Genomic DNA, 17,990 nt, shown 5'->3' on the forward strand with positions numbered 1-17,990 from the left:
GCTTTGGGTCTGCTCTGGGGCAGTCAGTTTTTCCCTTTTCTCTCTTTAGGCTTATTTAGATCTCTGGCTGTGACGAGGTGTCTAGGATCACTGTAGGAACACTCCACGGCTACTGCTAGTTGTGTGATAGGATTAGGGGTCTGCAATCCACTAGTTTCCAACCTCTCTGATTTTCTGGGCTGAGCTTGCACTTTTGTTTTTTCCTCCTTGGTGACTCAATCATAACAGAATCACCAGCCATACCGCAGATTCTAGGGTACTCAGTAGCAGGAAAGAATTGTGAAAAAAAAAAGTGTCAGAATTTTTTTTTTGTTTATATTTTTTCCTCTTTTTCTCTGAGTCCGTAGGAGGAATATTTTTTTATTCTGATGGAGTTTAAGCAATTGTCTGATCGTGTGGAGCAGCTTGCTGCTGAAGTGAGAGGAATTTCCACCTGTCTTGCTCATTCACACACTGCTGAACCAAAAATCCCCACTCCTGATGTGTTTTGGGGGGATCTGTCAAAATTTTTGAATTATAAGAATAATTGTAAATTATTTCTTGCCTTGAAGCCTAACTCATCAGGGAACTCTGCGCAGCAGGTTAAAATTGTCATCTCCTTGCTGCGTGGCGATGCCCAGGATTGGGCGTTTTCTTTAGTACCAGATGATCCTATTCTAACAAATGTGGATGCATTTTTTCAGGCCTTGGGGTTGTTGTATGATGACCCTAATGTGATTGATCAGGCTGAAAAGACCCTGTTGGCATTGAGCCAGGGTCAAGATTCTGCAGAACTGTACTGTCAAAAATTCCGAAAGTGGGCGGTCCTCACCACTTGGAATGATGGTGCCTTGGCAGCTCTCTTTCGGAAGGGTTTGTCAGAAACCGTAAAAGATACTATGGTGGGATTTCCTGTTCCCTCTGGTCTTGATGATTCTATGTCATTAGCCACTCAGGTTGATCGGCGTTTACGTGAACGTAAAATTACACGGGAAATGCTGCCACCTGTTGAACAAATGTCTGAACCTATGCAATGTGATAGAGTTTTGGCTAGGGCACAACGTCAGGAGTTTAGAAGACGTAATAAGCTGTGTTTTTTCTGTGGAGATGCCTCTCATGTTATTTCTGTCTGCCCTAAACGAGAGAAACGTTTTGCACACACATTTGCTGTAGGTGGTGCACAACCTAAGTTTCTTCTGGCAATTACTCTGATCTGCTCCCTGTCCACATTTTACACTAAAGCCTTTGTGGATTCAGGAGCGGTCTTGAACCTAATGGATTTGGATTTTGCTAAACGTTGTGGTTTCCCTATGACACCCCTACAGACCCCTATTCCTTTGAGGGGTATTGATGCTACTCCGTTGGCGAAGAATAAACCTCAGTTTTGGACCCAGGTGGTAATGCGGGTCGCCCCAGACCATCAAGAAAATTGCAGATTTTTGGTGTTGCATAATTTGCATGATACCATCGTTCTGGGGTTCCCCTGGTTGCAAATCCATAATCCAGTTTTTGATTGGAAATCTGTGTCTGTGGTGAGTTGGGGTTGTCGGTGTGCTCTTAGTGACACTCCTGTTTTCTCCACCTCTCCCCAGTCGCATGAGGTTCCTGACTATTTGGCTGATTTTTATGATGTGTTTAGTGAGAGTACGTCTGCGTCTTTGCCTCCTCATAGGAGTTATGACTGTGCAATTGAGTTGAGTCCGGGGTGTAAATTTCCCAAAGGTCGACTTTTTAATTTATCTGTACCCGAACATGAGGCTATGCGTTCTTATATTAAGGAGTCGTTGGAGAAGGGTCATATTAGACCATCCTCTTCACCCTTGGGTGCTGGTTTTTTTTTTGTGGCCAAGAAGGATGGTTCATTAAGGCCCTGTATTGACTATCGCTCCCTTAACAAAATTACTGTTAAATATCAGTATCCGTTACCCCTGATTTCTGACCTATTTTCTAGAGTTGAAGGTGCTTGCTGGTTTACCAAGCTTGACCTCAGGGGGCGTATAATCTTATTCGCATTAAGCATGGGGATGAATGGAAGACAGCGATTAATACTCCGGAGGGATATTTTGAGTACCTGGTGATGCTTTTGGGCTCACTAACGCCACTTCTGTCTTCCAGTGCTTCATGAATGATATTTTCCGGGACTTTGTGGATAAGTTTCTGATCATCTATTTGGATGATATTTTGATCTTTTCCAGGGATTGGGACTCTCATGTGGAACATGTTCGGACTGTGTTCCGGATTTTGAGGGAAAACTCCCTGTATGTTAAGGGATCGAAATGTCTTTTTGGTGTACAGAGGATTTCATTTTTGGGATTTATCTTGTCTCCATCAACTATTGAAAAGGACCCGGCCAAGGTACAGGCCATTTATGATTGGGTTCAGCCCTCTTCTTTGAAGGCTCTCCAGAAGTTTTTGGGGTTTGCTAATTTTTATCGTAAGTTTATAGCCAATTTTTCTGTTATTGCCAAACCATTGACTGATTTGACTAAGAGGGGCGCTGATTTGCTGAATTGGTCTCCAGAGGCTGTTTCTTCTTTTCAGGAGCAGAAGCGGAGGTTCACTTCTTCTCCGGTTTTGCGACAACCCGATGTCTCACTTCCATTTCAGGTGGAGGTGGATGCTTCAGAGACTGGTGCAGGAGCAGTTTTGTCCCAAAAGGATCCTGTAACATCTAAAATGAACCCCTGTGCCTTCTTATCCCTAAAGTTCTCTCCTACTGAATGCAACTATGATGTGGGGAATCGAGAACTGTTGGCCATGAAGTGGGCATTTGAGGAGTGGAGACATTGGTCGGAGGGAGCTAGACGTCAAGTTGTGGTCCTCACTGACCACAAGAATTTGATCTACCTCGAGTCGGCTAAACGCTTGAATCCGAGACAGGCCAGGTGGGCCTTGTTTTTAACGCGTTTTGATTTTGTGGTCTCCTTTCTTCCGGGCACTAAGAACATTAAGGCTGATGCCCTCTCTAGGAGTTTTTTGGCTGATTCTCCTATTGTGACCAAGCCTGCTACCATCTTAGGTGAGGGGGTGGTTCTTTCTGCCATCTCGCCCGATTTGAGACGTGCTCTGGAGAAGTTTCAGGAGGATAAGCCTGAGCGTTGTCCCAGTGGTAGGTTGTATGTTCCTGACCAGTGGAGGAGGAAAGTGATGTCTGAGGTTCATTGCTCCGCGTTGGCTGGTCATCCAGGTATTTTTGGTACTAGAGATTTGGTGAGTCGGTCTTTTTGGTGGCCTGCCTTGTCTCGTGATGTCAGAAATTTTGTGCAGTCCTGTGGGACTTGCTCCCGATCTAAGCCTTGTTCTCGTTCTAGTGGGTTGTTGATGCCCTTGCCGGTGCCCAGGAGGCAATGGACCCATTTTTTCAATGGATTTTTTTTCTGATCTGCCTGTCTCTCAGAGGATGACTGTTATCTGGGTGATTTGTGATAGATTCTCTAAGATGGTCCATCTTGTACCACTCCCTAAGTTGCCATCTTCCTCAGATTTGGTGCCCTTGTTTTTGCAAAAGGTGGTTCGCTTGCACGGGATTCCTGAGGGTTACTTTCTGCTGAGCCCCTAGTCCATAAACAAGCAAGGCCGCAGCATTCCCAGAGTCAAACATAAACAGGCGGGAAACAAGTGGCAGGGAAGTTCACAAGAGTCTGTTCGGTATTCATCCTTCTCTCCTCTGCATGTGCGCTGTACTCACAGTCACTGTGCGCACGTCACTCCTGTCTCTGGCAGCTACTGATTGCACAGCACTAGTGTTGAGCGATACCTTCCGATATCGTGAAATATTGGATTGGATTGGATCGGACCGATACCCAAAAAGTATCGGATATCGCCGATTCCGATACCGGACACCAATGCAAGTCAATGGGACAGAAATATCGGAATTAAAATAAACCCTTTATTTCCTTGTAGGTTAATTCTACATGAAGAAAAACAACTAATAATAATGTAGAATGTATTGAGGGAGGTGGAGGAGACATTAAAGGCATAGAGGTTTAGCCCAATCAAATGGAATAGCAGGAATATTTTTTTTTTTTTTTTAAGATGTTCGGAGTTACAAAGATATTGACTATGTTAACCTTTTTTATATTTTGTCAGATATGTATGTTTCACTACTTCCATGCTCTTCACCTTCTTTTTTACTTCTCCCTCACTTTCTCCTTCATCATCCTCAGCAGCAGCATCTTTTTCATCAACTTCTTCTTCACCCTATTCATCCTCTTCTTCTTAACCTTCTTCCTATTCTTTTTTTTTACATTCTTCATATTCTTCTTATTCAGCTATTATTCTTCTTCATATTCTACTTCTTCATCTTCTTCCTATTCTTCTTCATCAAATTCTTATTTGTGACAGGCATTCCTGTAGTTGTTATCTATAAAGGTTTGAAGATTACACCAGCCGTTCTGCCTGTCACAAAAGATTTACAACAGGATTTGTCCGCATTCAGTTTGGCCTGCAGCAGCAGGCATTTTCCAGGGGCACCACAAGGAGAAACGGACTCACCCTCATACACTGCTTAGTCTTCTTCTGCTTATAATTTAGATAATATCTTTTGCTCTGATTTTTAGTCTTCTGCTTAATGTTCTTCTGCTTTTTGTTCTTCTGCTTCTTGGTCTTCTGTCTCTTGTTGTTTTGTATCTTGGTGGTTGTCTTCATGTTCTTTGTCCTCTTGGTCATCTTCTTCAGGGTCATCTTTTTGGTCTTCTTTGGGGTGGTCTTCAGGGTCGTCGTCAGGGAGATCCAGAGTGATTACCAAAAACCATTTCAAAAAGTTTGAACTTGGAAATGTAGCAGAAGGTACAAGAAGGCTGAGGAACTGCTGAGAACCAGCTGACGGTGCTGGAGCCCGGATGGGTAGCCGAAGCTGCCAGAGCCAATGGCACTACCGAGGACCAGCTGACGGTGCTGAAACCTGGTTACTAGGCAGGAGGTACCTGTGCAAGAAAGCACTACCAAGGACCGGCAGACATTGCTGGAACTCGGATACCGAGAAGGAGGCACCTAAGCCAAAGGAACTGCCGAGAACCAGCTGACGGTGCTGGAACCCATATGGGTAGCAGAAGGTACCCATGAAAGACAAAGTTGCAAGGCCGCGAGCCGGACGCAGTTGCCGAAACCCACAGTCCTACAGGGGGTGCTTGTCCTATTGGCACTATGGAACCAGCCTTTATTGCCAGAACCCGCAGCCCACATAGGAAGCACCTAAACTGCAGGCACCATAGAGTCGGCTAACCCAACCGCAACACAACAGGACAATGTATTGGTGCAAAAGTGACGTTGACACTTCCCTGAAACAGCTGACAGTGCTGGAACCCAGAGGGGCAGCAGAAGGAACAAGAGCCAATGGCACTACCGAGGACCAGCTGATGGTACTGGAACACGGTGACTAAACAGGAGGTACCTGTGCTAGAAAGCACTACCAAGGACCAGCAGACGTTGCTGGAACTCGGATACCAAGATGGAGGCACCTGTCATGAACTCATTTTCTGCTCCACCAGTTGAGAGTTCACTTTCCGTTCTCCCTCTGGTGGTGACAGTAGGTAGTGCTGTTGGTTTAAGTGGTAGTGACCTGCCACCTGATGAGGAAGATAACGATTGGATCTCTGGAGTATCATACTGGATATAAGACAGCCAATGCCCTATCCTGGTGCTGGTTATTTAGCCTGCTTCTCAGGTCTTGGACTTCAGCTCTCTTCCAGTCTTCTCAAGTTAAGTTTGTTTTTTGCTAATGTTCACACTTGCGCTTGAGGGTCAATTCAGTTTTCTGTGTAATCAGCTTGCCCCTGCTGGGGCTATGCTAAATTTACACTCCTATTAATCAGTATTTGCCAATCTGCTTTTTGTTCCTTATTAGATTGGCCTCTCTTTTGCTCTGTCTCAGAATATTTCAGAGTGCTGATATAGGTTTAGAAGTCTAGTGACTTCAGGGTTAATTTTGCTATCAGAAGTGTTGGGCAATATTTTTGTAGGTTTTTTTTGGCCGATTGCAGACAGTGTCTTTCCTTTCCTGTCCTTTTTAGTTAGCCGGGCCCCATCGTTTACTCAGCCTATTTTCCTGCCTTTGTTTACAATTTCATCTTGCTTCACCATCAATACATGTGGGGGGCTGTCTTTCCTTTGGGGTCTGCTCTGGGGCAGTTAGTTTTCCTCTTTTCCTGCTTTAGGCTTATGTAGTTCTCCAGTTGTGATGAGGCGTCTAGGACCAACGTAGGAATGCTCCACGACTGCTGCTAGTTGTGCGGTTAAGTTCAGGGATCTGCAATCTGCATAGTTACCAACTTCTCTGGTTTGCTGAGACTTAGCTTGTTGTTTATTTTTTCCTCCTCGGTGACCCATTCATAACAGAATCACCAGCCATACCACAGATTCTAGGGTACTCAAAAGCAGGAAAGAATTGTTAGAGAAAGCAAAAAAAAAAAATGAAGTGTCAGAATTTTTTTTTTTTTTATGTATTTTTTCCTCTTTTTCTCTTGGGCCGTAGGAGGATTTTTTCCTAATGGAGATTAAGCAACTGTCTGATCGTTTGGAGCAGCTTTCTGCTGAAGTACAGGGAATTTCCACCTACCTTATTCAGTCACATGCTGCTGAACCCAAGATTCCTACTCCTGATGTGTTTTCTGGGGATCGGTCTAAATTTCTGAAATTTAAGAATAATTGTAAATTATTTCTTGCCTTGAAGCCTAACTCATTGGGGAGCTCTGTGCAGCAGGTTAAAATTGTCATCTCCTTGCTGCGCGGCCAGGATTGGGCGTTTTCTTTAGTACCAGATGATCCTATTCTAACAAATGTGGACGCATTTTTTCAGGCCTTGGGGTTGTTGTATGATGAACCTAATGTGATTGATCAAGCTGAAAAGACCCTGTTGGCATTGAGCCAGGGTCAAGATTCTGCAGAACTGTACTGTCAAAAATTCCGAATGTGGGCGGTTCTCTCACCACTTGGAATAATGGTGCCTTGGCAGCTCTCTTTCGGAAGGGTTTGTCAGAAACCGTAAAAGATACTATGGTGGGATTTCCTGTTCTCACTGGTCTTGATGATTCTATGTCATTAACCATTCAGGTTGATCGGTGTTTACGTGAACGTAAAATTACACGGGAAATGCTGCCACCTGTTGAACAAATGTGTGAACCTATGCAATGTGATAGAGTTTTGTCTAGGGCACAGCGTCAGGAGTTTAGAAACACGTAATAAGCTGTGTTTTTTCTGTGGAGATGCCTCTCATGTTATTTCTGTCTGCCCTAAACGAGAGAAACGTTTTGCACGCACATTTGCTGTGGGTGGTGCACAACCTAAGTTTCTTCCGGCAATTACTCTGATCTGCTCCCTGTCCACATTTTACGCTAAAGCCTTTGTGGATTCAGGAGCGGTCTTGAACCTAATGGATTTGGATTTTGCTAAACGTTGTGGTTTCCCTATGACACCCCTGCGAATGCCTTTTCCTTTGAGGGGTATTGATGCTACTCCGTTGGCGAAGAATAAACCTCAGTTTTGGACCCAGGTGGTAATGCGGGTCGCCCCAGACCATCAAGAAAATTGCAGATTTTTGGTGTTGCATAATTTGCATGATACCATCGTTCTGGGGTTCCCCTGGTTGCAAATCCATAATCCAGTTTTGGATTGGAAATCTGTGTTTGTGGTGAGTTGGGGTTGTCGGTGTGCTCTTAGTGACACTCCTGTTTTCTCTCTCCCCAGTCGCATGAGGTTCTTGACTATTTGGCTGATTTTTATGATGTGTTTAGTGAGAGTAAGTCTGCGTCTTTGCCTCCTCATAGGAGTTATGACTGTGCAATTGAGCTGAGTCCGGGGTGTAAATTTCCCAAGGGTCGACTTTTTAATTTATCTGTACCCGAACATGAGGATATGCGTTCTTATATTAAGTAGTCGTTGGAGAAGGGTCATATTAGACCATCCTCTTCACCCTTGGGTGCTGGGTTTTTTTGTGGCCAAGAAGGATGGTTCATTAAGGCCCTGTATTGACTATCGCTCCCTTACTGTTAAATATCAGTATCCGTTACCCCTGATTTCTGACCTATTTTCTAGAGTTGAAGGTGATTGCTGGTTTACCAAGCTTGACCTCAGGGGGGCGTATAATCTTATTCGCATTAAGCATGGGGATGAATGGAAGACAGCGTTTAATTCTCCGGAGGGACATTTTGAGTACCTGGTGATGCCTTTTGGGCTCACTAACGCCCCTTCTGTCTTCCAGTGCTTCATGAATGATATTTTCCGGGACTTTGTGGATAAGTTTCTGATCATCTATTTGGATGATATTTTGATCTTTTCCAGGGATTGGGACTCTCATGTGGAACATGTTCGGACTGTGTTCCGGATTTTGAGGGAAAATTCCCTGTATGTTAAGGGATCGAAATGTCTTTTAGGTGTACAGAGGATTTCATTTTTGGGATTTATCTTGTCTCCATCAACTATTGAAAAGGACCCGGCCAAGGTACAGGCCATTTATGATTGGGTTCAGCCCACTTCTTTGAAGGCTCTCCAGAAGTTTTTGGGGTTTGCTAATTTTTATCGTAAGTTTATAGCCAATTTTTCTGTTATTGCCAAACCATTGACTGATTTGACTAAGAGGGGCGCTGATTTGCTGAATTGGTCTCCAGAGGCTGTTTCTTCTTTTCAGGAGCTGAAGCGGAGATTCACTTCTTCTCCGGTTTTGCGACAACCCGATGTCTCACTTCCATTTCAGGTGGAGGTGGATGCTTCAGAGACTGGTGCAGGAGCTGTTTTGTCCCAAAAGGATCCTGTAACATCTAAAATGAACCCCTGTGCCTTCTTTTCCCGAAAGTTCTCTCCTTCGGAACGCAACTATGATGTGGGGAATCGAGAACTGTTGGCCGTGAAGTGGGCATTTGAGGAGTGGAGACATTGGTCAGAGGGAGCTAGACATCAAGTTGTGGTCCTCACTGACCACAAGAATTTGATCTACCTCGAGTCGGCTAAACGCTTGAATCCGAGACAGGCCAGGTGGGCCTTGTTTTTCACGCGTTGTGATTTTGTGGTCTCCTTTCTTCCGTGCACTAAGAACGTTAAGGCTGATGCCCTCTCTAGGAGTTTTTTGGCTGATTCTCCTATTGTGACCAAGCCTGCTACCATCTTAGGTGAGGGGGTGGTTCTTTCTGCCATCTCGCCTGATTTGAGACGTGCTCTGGAGAAGTTTCAGGAGGATAAACCTGAGCGTTGTCCCAGTGGTAGGTTGTATGTTCCTGACCAGTGGAGGAGGAAAGTGATGTCTGAGGTTCATTGCTCCGCGTTGGCTGGTCATCCAGGTATTTTTGGTACTAGAGATTTGGTGAGTCGGTCTTTTTGGTGGCCTGCCTTGTCTCGTGATGTCAGAAATTTTGTGCAGTCCTGTGGGACTTGCTCCCGATCTAAGCCTTGTTCTCGTTCTAGTGGGTTGTTGATGCCCTTGCCGGTGCCCAGGAGGCCATGGACCCATATTTCAATGGATTTTATTTCTGATCTGCCTGTCTCTCAGAGGATGACTGTTATCTGGGTGATTTGTGATAGATTCTCTAAGATGGTCCATCTTGTACCACTCCCTAAGTTGCCATCTTCCTCAGAGTTGGTGCCCTTGTTTTTGCAACAGGTGGTTCGCTTGCACGGGATTCCTGAGAACATTGTATCGGACAGAGGAGTTCAGTTTGTCTCTAGGTTCTGGAGGACCTTTTGTTCCAAGTTGGAAATTCAGTTGTCCTTCTCCTCTGCATTTCACCCTCAGACCAATGGGCAGACGGAGAGAACAAACCAGACTTTGGAGGTTTATTTGAGATGTTTTATATCTGCTGATCAGGATGATTGGGTCTTATTTTTACCCTTGGCCGAATTTGCTTTAAATAATAGAGCTAGTTCTGCCACTTTGATGTCACCCTTTTTCTGTAACTTTGGGTTTCATCCTCGATTTTCTTCAGGGCAGGGGGAGTCTTCTGCATGTCCAGGGGTTGACGCTGTGGTGGAAAGAATGCAGCAGATTTGGGACCAAGTGGTGGATAAGTTGTCTCTTTCCCAGGAAAAGGCCCAGCAGTTTTCTAACCGGCATAGGACCATTGGTCCCCGGTTTAAGGTGGGTGACATGGTCTGGTTGTCATCAAAGAATGTCTCTATGAAGGTGGCTTCTCCAAAGTTTAAACCTAGATTTATTGGACCTTACAAGATTTTGGAGATTATTAATCCGGTCTCTTTTCGGTTGGCTCATCCTGTCACATTTAAGATTCATAATGTGTTTCATACAGTTGTGGCCAAACTTATTGATACCACTGCAATTTTGTCAGATAATACTCAGTTTCTTCCTGAAAATTATTGCAAACACAAATTCTTTGGTATTATTATCTTCATTTAATTTGTCTTAAATGAAAAAACACAAAAAGAATTGTCATAAAGCCAAATTGGATATAATTCCACACCAAACATAAAAAAGAGGGTGGACAAAAGTATTGGCACTGTTCGAAAAATCATGTGATGCTTCTCTAATTTGTGTAATTAACAGCACCTGTAACTTACCTGTGGCACCTAACAGGTGTTGGCAATAACTAAATCACACTTGCAGCCAGTTGACATGGATTAAAGTTGACTCAACCTCTGTCCTGTGTCCTTGTGTGTACCACATTGAGCATGGAGAAAAGAAAGAAGACCAAAGAACTGTCTGAGGACTTGAGAAACCAAATTGTGAGGAAGCATGAGCAATCTCAAGGCTACAAGTCCATCTCCAAAGACCTGAATTTTCCTGTGTCTATCGTGCGCAGTGTCATCAAGAAGTTTAAAGCCCATGGCACTGTGGCTAACCTCCCTAGATGTGGACGGAAAAGAAAAATTGACAAGAGATTTCAATGCAAGATTGTGCGGATGTTGGATAAAGAACCTCGACAAACATCCAAACAAGTTCAAGCTGCCCTGCAGTCCGAGGGTACAATAGTGTCAACCCGTACTATCCGTCGGCGTCTGAATGAAAAGGGACTGTATGGTAGGAGACCCAGGAAGACCCCACTTCTTACCCCGAGACATAAAAAAGCCAGGCTGGAGTTTGCCTAAACTTACCTGAAAAAGCCTAAAACGTTTTGGAAGAATGTTCTCTGGTCAGATGAGACAAAAGTAGAGCTTTTTGGGCAAAGGCATCAACATAGAGTTTACAGGAGAAAAAAAGAGGCATTCAAAGAAAAGAACACGGTCCCTACAGTCAAACATGGTGGAGGTTCCCTGATGTTTTGGGGTTGCTTTGCTGCCTCTAGCACTGAACTGCTTGACCGTGTGCATGGCATTATGAAGTCTGAAGAGTACCAACAAATTTTGCAGCATAATGTAGGGCCCAGTGTGAGAAAGTTGGGTCTCACTCAGAGGCCATGGGCCTTCCAGCAGGACAATGACCCAAAACACACTTCAAAAAGCACTAGAAAATGGTTTGAGAGAAAGCACTGGAGACTTCTAAGGTGGCCAGCAATGAGTCCAGACCTGAATCCCATAGAACACCTGTGGAGAGATCTAAAAATGGCAGTTTGGAGAAGGCACCCTTCAAATATCAGGGACCTGGAGCAGTTTGCCAAAGAAGAATGGTCTAAAATTCCAGCAGAGCATTGTAAGAAACTCATTGATGGTTACCGGAAGCGTTTGGTCGCGGTTATTTTGGCTAAAGGTTGTGCAACCAAGTATTAGGCTGAGGGTGCCAATACTTTTGTCTGGCCCATTTTTGGAGTTTTGTGTGAAATGATCAATGTCTTGCTTTTTGCTTCATTCTCTTTTGTGTGTTTTCATTTAAGACAAATTAAATGAAGATAATAATACCAAAGAATTTTTGTTTGCAATCCTTTTCAGGAGGAAACGGAGTATTATCTGACAGAATTGCATGGGTGTCAATACTTTTGGCCACAACTGTAATTCCTTGTTGAAGAGGTTTGTTGAACCAGTGGTTCCTATGGCGGCACCTCCTGACCCTGTGTTGGTTGAAGGTAACATGGAATATGAGGTAGAGAAGATACTGGATTCCCGTCTGGCTAGACGGAGACTCCAGTATTTGGTTAAGTGGAAGGGTTATGGTCAGGAGGATAATTCCTGGGTCTCTGCCTCTGATATTTATGCCGAAAGATTGGTGCGTGCTTTTCATCGGGCTCATCCTGATTGGCCTGGTGGCTTGGAGGAGGGTTCGGTGACCCCTCCTCAAGGGGGAGGTACTGTTGTGAGGTCATCTGTTCATTCACCTTTTGTGTCCGAGGATCTCCCTCTTCTGGTGAAGGAAGGTAGTGAGGCTGATTTGGATGAAAGAAACCAAACACATGATCAGGTGGATTGAGACTGGGTAACAGGAACTTCAGACTGGATATAAGGCAGCCGACGCCCTTCTGAGTGGCTGGTGATTTCTCTGCTAGATTCTTGGAGACCAGTCTGATTCCTGCTTCCCAAAGAAAAGTTTTTGCTCTGCTATTGAACTTATTAGTTTTGGCTTTGTTTACCTTGTTTTGGAGTTCAGCCATCCCCGGCTGGGGGTGTGCTGGATTCTTATTCCTTGATCAGTGTTCTCTTTTGCTCTGCTTTCAGAATATTCTGAGTGCTGATATAGGGTTTGAAGTCTAGTGACTTCAGGGTCCTTTTTGCTTATCAGTTGTGTTGGTAATATTTTTAGCAGGGTTTTCTCGGATTGCAGACAGCAGCTTTTCTGTCCTGTCCTTTTTAGTTAGCTTGGGCCCCATCGTTTGCTTATCCTATCTTTCTATCTGTGTTAGTGTTTTCATCTTGCTTCACCGTCACTATATGTTGGGGGCTGCCTATTGCTTTGGGGTCTGCTCTGGGGCAGTCAGTTTTTCCCTTTTCTCTCTTTAGGCTTATTTAGATCTCCGGCTGTGACGAGGTGTCTAGGATCACTGTAGGAACACTCCACGGCTACTGCTAGTTGTGTGATAGGATTAGGGGTCTGCAATCTGCTAGTTTCCAACCTCTCTGATTTTCTGGGCTGAGCTTGCATTTTTGTTTTTTCCTCCTCGGTGACTCAATCATAACAGATGTTGCAGTAGTCGAGGCGGGAGATGATGAGGGCATGCAAAAGCATTTTAGTAGATTGAGGGTTGAGGAAAGGACGGATTCTGGAAATATTTTTGAGCTGGAGGCGACAGGAGGTAGAAAGAGCTTGGATGTGCAGTTTGAAGGACAGGGCAGAGTCAAAGGTTACTCCGAGGCAGCGGACTTCCGGTACAGGGGAAAGCATGATGTCATTAATTGTTATAGCTAGGTCAGGTAAGGAAGATCTGTAAGATGGAGGAAAGATGATGAGTTCACATTTGTCCACATTGAGTTTGAGGAAGCGAGAGGAGAAGAAGGAGGATATGGCTGATAGACACTCTGGGATTCTGGACAGCAGAGAGGTGACGTCTGGGCCAGAGAGGTAGATCTGAGTGTCATCAGCATAAAGGTGGTACTGGAATCCGTGGGACTTTATGAGTTGTCCCATACCAAGTGTATAGATTGAGAAGAGTAGGGGTCCTAAAGCAGAACCTTGGGAGACTCCAACAGAGAGAGAGTGGGATGAGGGTGGGAATAAGATATTCACTCCTCGCAGGGAGGTTAATGGTTAAAGGAGGGATAGCAAATGTAAGGCAATAGCAGTCAAATGAAGGAACTTATTGTGTCCTGTATGCTCTTCTGCAGCAGATGATCCCGCAGGGGGTTGTAGAACCGGAAGCGGCTGGGGAGATGTCCTCACATGGGGTCCTTGAAACGATACAATCCTTATTGAAAAAATGACTAAGTATGGAATGGACAAGGCAACTGTTAGGTGGATTCATAACTGGCTTAGTGATCGGACCCAAAGAGTGGTCGTAAATGGCTGCACATCCAGTTGGAAGAATGTCTCAAGTGGGGTACCACAGGGCTCTGTCCTGGGCCCTGTATTGTTCACCATCTTTATCAACGATTTAGATGAAGGAATTGAGGGTAAACTGATTAAATTTGCTGATGACACAAAGCTAGGAGGGATAGCTAATACTAGAGAAGAGAAAGAGAGGATTCAAAAAGATATAAATAAACTGGAGAAGTGGGCAGCAACTAACAGAATGGTTTTTAACAGGGAAAAATGCAAAGTACTACATCTGGGCAATAAAAATGAAAAAAGCATATACAGAATGGGAGGAATAGGGCTAAGCAACAGCACATGTGAAAAAGACTTGGGTATACTAATAGATCACAGACTGAATATGAGTCAACAGTGTGATGCAGCAGCAAAAAAGGCAAATGCAATTCTAGGATGTATTAACAGAAGCATACAGTCTAGATCACGTGAAGTCATTATTTCCCTCTACTCCTCTTTGGTCAGACCTCATCTGGAATATTGTGTCCAGTTTTGGGCACCACATTTTAAAAAAGACATCAACAAACTGGAGCAAGTTCAGAAAAGAGCGACCAGAATGGTGACCGGTCTGCAAACCTTGTTTTATGAGGAAAGGTTGCAGGATTTGGGAATGTTTAGTTTGCAAAAGAGAAGACTGAGAGGAGACTTAATAGCTGTCTACAAATATCTAAAGGGCTGTCACAATGTAGAAGGATCAACTTTATTTTCATTTGCACAAGGAAAGACTAGAAGCAATGGGATGAAACTGAATGGGAGGAGACACAGATTAGATATTAGAAAAAACTTTTTGACAGTGAGAGTGATCAGTGAGTGGAACAGGCTGCCACGAGAAGTGGTGAATTCTCCTTCAATGGAAGTCTTCAAACAGAGGCTGGACAGACATCTGACTGGGATGATTTAGCGAATCATGCTTTGAGCAGGGGGTTGGACCAGATGGCCCAGGAGGTCCCTTCCAACTCTACGATTCTATGATTCTATGATGTTCCGTCTTTTAGCGGCAGAGGTCGGTCTCCGGTTACTTTCTGCTGAGCCCCTAGTCCATAAACAAGCAAGGCCGCAGCATTCCCAGAGTCAAATATAAACAGGCGGGAAACAAGTGGCAGGGAAGGTCACAAGAGTCTATTCGGTATTCATCCTTCTCTCCTCTGCATGTGCGCTGTACTCACAGTCACTGTGCGCACATCACTCCTGTCTCTGGCAGCTACTGACACACAGCACTAGTGTTGAGCGATACCTTCCGATATCGTGAAATATCGGATCGGATTGGATCGGACCGATACCCAAAAAGTATCGGATATCGCCGATTCCGATACCGGAAACCAATGCAAGTCAATGGGACAGAAATATCGGAATTAAAATAAACCCTTTATTTCCTTGTAGGTTAATTCTACAGTCATGGCCAAAAGTTTTGAGAATGACACAAATATTAATTTTTACAAAGTCTACTGCTTCATTTTTTCTAATGGCAATTTGCATATACTCCAGAATGTTATAAAGAGTGATCAGCTTAACAGCAATTACTTGCAAAGTCAATATTTGCCTAGAAAATTAACTTTATCCCCCAAAACACATTTCAACATCATTGCAGCCCTGCCTTAAAAGGCCCAGCTAACATCGTTTCAGTGATTGCTCCATTAACACAGGTGTGGGTGTTGATGAGGACAGGGCTGGAGATCAATCTGTCATGATTAAGTAAGAATGACACCACTGGACACTTTAAAAGGAGGCTGGTGCTTGGCATCATTGTTTCTCTTCTGTTAACCATGGTTATCTCTAAAGAAACACGTGCAGTCATCATTGCACTGCACAAAAATGGCCTAACAGGGAAGAGTATCGCAGCTAGAAAGATTGCACCTCAGTCAACAATCTATCGCATCATCAAGAACTTCAAGGAGAGAGGTTCCCTTGTTGCCAAAAAGGCTCCAGGGAACCCAAGAAAGACCAGCAAGCGCCAGGACCATCTCTTAAAAGTGTTTCAGCTGCGGGATCGGGCTACCAGCAGTGCAGAGCTTGCTCAGGAATGGCAGCAGGCAGGTGTGAGTGCATCTGCACGCACTGTGAGGTGGAGACTCTTGGAACAAGGCCTGCTCTCAAGGAGGGCAGCAAAGAAGCCACTTCTCTCCAGAAAAAAACATCATGGACAGACTGATATTCTGCAAGAGGTACAGGGAGTGGACTGCTGAGGACTGGGGTAAAGTCATTTTCTCTGATGAATCCCCTTTTCAATTGATTGGGACATCTGGAAAACGGCTTATTCGGAGAAGACCAGGTGAGCGCTACCACCAGTCTTGTCTCATGCCAACTGTCAAGCATCCTGAAACCATTCATGTGTGGGGTTGCTTCTCAGCCAAGGGAATGGGCTCTCTCTCAGTCTTGCCTAAAAACACAGCCATGAATAAAGAATGGTACCAGAATGTCCTCCGAGAGCAACTTCTCCCAACCGTCCAAGAGCAGTTTGGCGATCAACAATGCCTTTTTCAACATGATGGAGCACCTTGCCATAAAGCAAAGGTGATAACTAAATGGCTCAGGGAACAAAACATAGATATTTTGGGACCATGGCCTGGAAACTGCCCCAGATCTTAATCCCATTGAGAACTTGTGGTTAATCATCAAGAGACGGGTGGACAAACAAAAACCTTCAAATTCAGACAAAATAAAAGCATTGATTTTGCAAGAATGGACTGCTATCAGTCAGAATTTGATCCAGAAGTTTATTGAGAGCATGCCAGGGAGAATTTCTGAGGTCCTGAAGAAGAAGGGTCAACACTGCAAATATTGACTTGCTGCATTAACTCATTCTAACTGTCAATATAACCTTTTGTTACTCATAATATGATTGCAATTATATTTCTGTATGTGATAAAAACATCTGACAAACACACATAAAAACCAGAGGGCAGCAGATCATGTGAAAATATAATATTTGTGTCATTCTCAAAACTTTTGGCCATGACTGTACATGAAGAAAAACAACTAATAATAATGTAGAATGTATTGAGGGAGGTGGAGGAGACATTAAAGGCATAGAGGTTTAGCCCAATCAAATGGAATAGCAGGAATAATTTTTTTTTTCTAAGACGTTCGGAGTTACAAAGATATTGACTATGTTAACCTTTTTTATATTTTGTCAGATATGTATGTTTCACTACTTCCATGCTTTTCACCTTCTTTTTTACTTCTCCCTCACTTTCTCCTTCATCATCCTCAGCAGCAGCATCTTTTTCATCAACTTCTTCTTCACCTTATTCATCCTCCTCTTCTTCACCTTCTTCCTATTCTTTTTTTTACATTCTTCATATTCTTCTTATTCAGCTATTATTCTTCTTCATATTCTACTTCTTCATCTTCTTCCTATTCTTCTTCATCATATTCTTATTTGTGACAGGCATTCCAGTAGTTGTTCCTATAAAGGTTTGAAGATTACACCAGCCGTTCTGCCTGTCACAAAAGATTTACAACAGGATTTGTCCGCATTCAGTTTGGCCTGCAGCAGCAAGCATTTTCCAGGGGCACCATGAGGAGGAACGGACTCACCCCCATACACTGCTTAGTCTTCTTCTGCTTATAATTTAGATAATATCTTTTGCTCTGATTTTTAGTCTTCAGCTTAATTTTCTTCTGCTTTTTGTTCTTCTGCTTCTTGGTCTTCTGTCTCTTGTTGTTTTGTATCTTGGTGGTTGTCTTCATGTTCTTTGTCCTCTTGGTCATCTTCTTCAGGGTCATCTTTTTGGTCTTCTTTGGGGTGGTCTTCAGGGTCGTCGTCAGGGAGATCCAGAGTGATTACCAAAAACCATTTCAAAAAGTTTGAACTTGGAAATGTAGCAGAAGGTACAAGAAGGCTGAGGAACTGCTGAGAACCAGCTGACGGTGCTGGAGCCCGGATGGGTAGCCAAAGCTGCCAGAGCCAATGGAACTAGCGAGGACCAGCTGACAGTGCTGGAACCCAGAGGGCAGCAGAAGGAGCAAGAGCCAATGGCACTACCGAGGACCAGCTGATGGTGCTGGAACCCGGTTACTAGGCAGGAGGTACCTGTGCAAGAAAGCACTACCAAGGACCAGCAGACGTTGCTGGAACTCGGATACCGAGAAGGAGGCACCTAAGCCAAAGGAACTGCCGAGAACCAGCTGACAGTGCTGGAACCCGTATGGGTAGCAGAAGGTACCCATGAAAGACAAAGTT

The sequence above is a fragment of the Dendrobates tinctorius genome, unplaced genomic scaffold (genome assembly GCF_039654945.1).
Source record: "Dendrobates tinctorius isolate UK_male_01 unplaced genomic scaffold, ASM3965494v1 ptg000094l, whole genome shotgun sequence".
Taxonomy (NCBI): domain Eukaryota; kingdom Metazoa; phylum Chordata; class Amphibia; order Anura; family Dendrobatidae; genus Dendrobates; species Dendrobates tinctorius.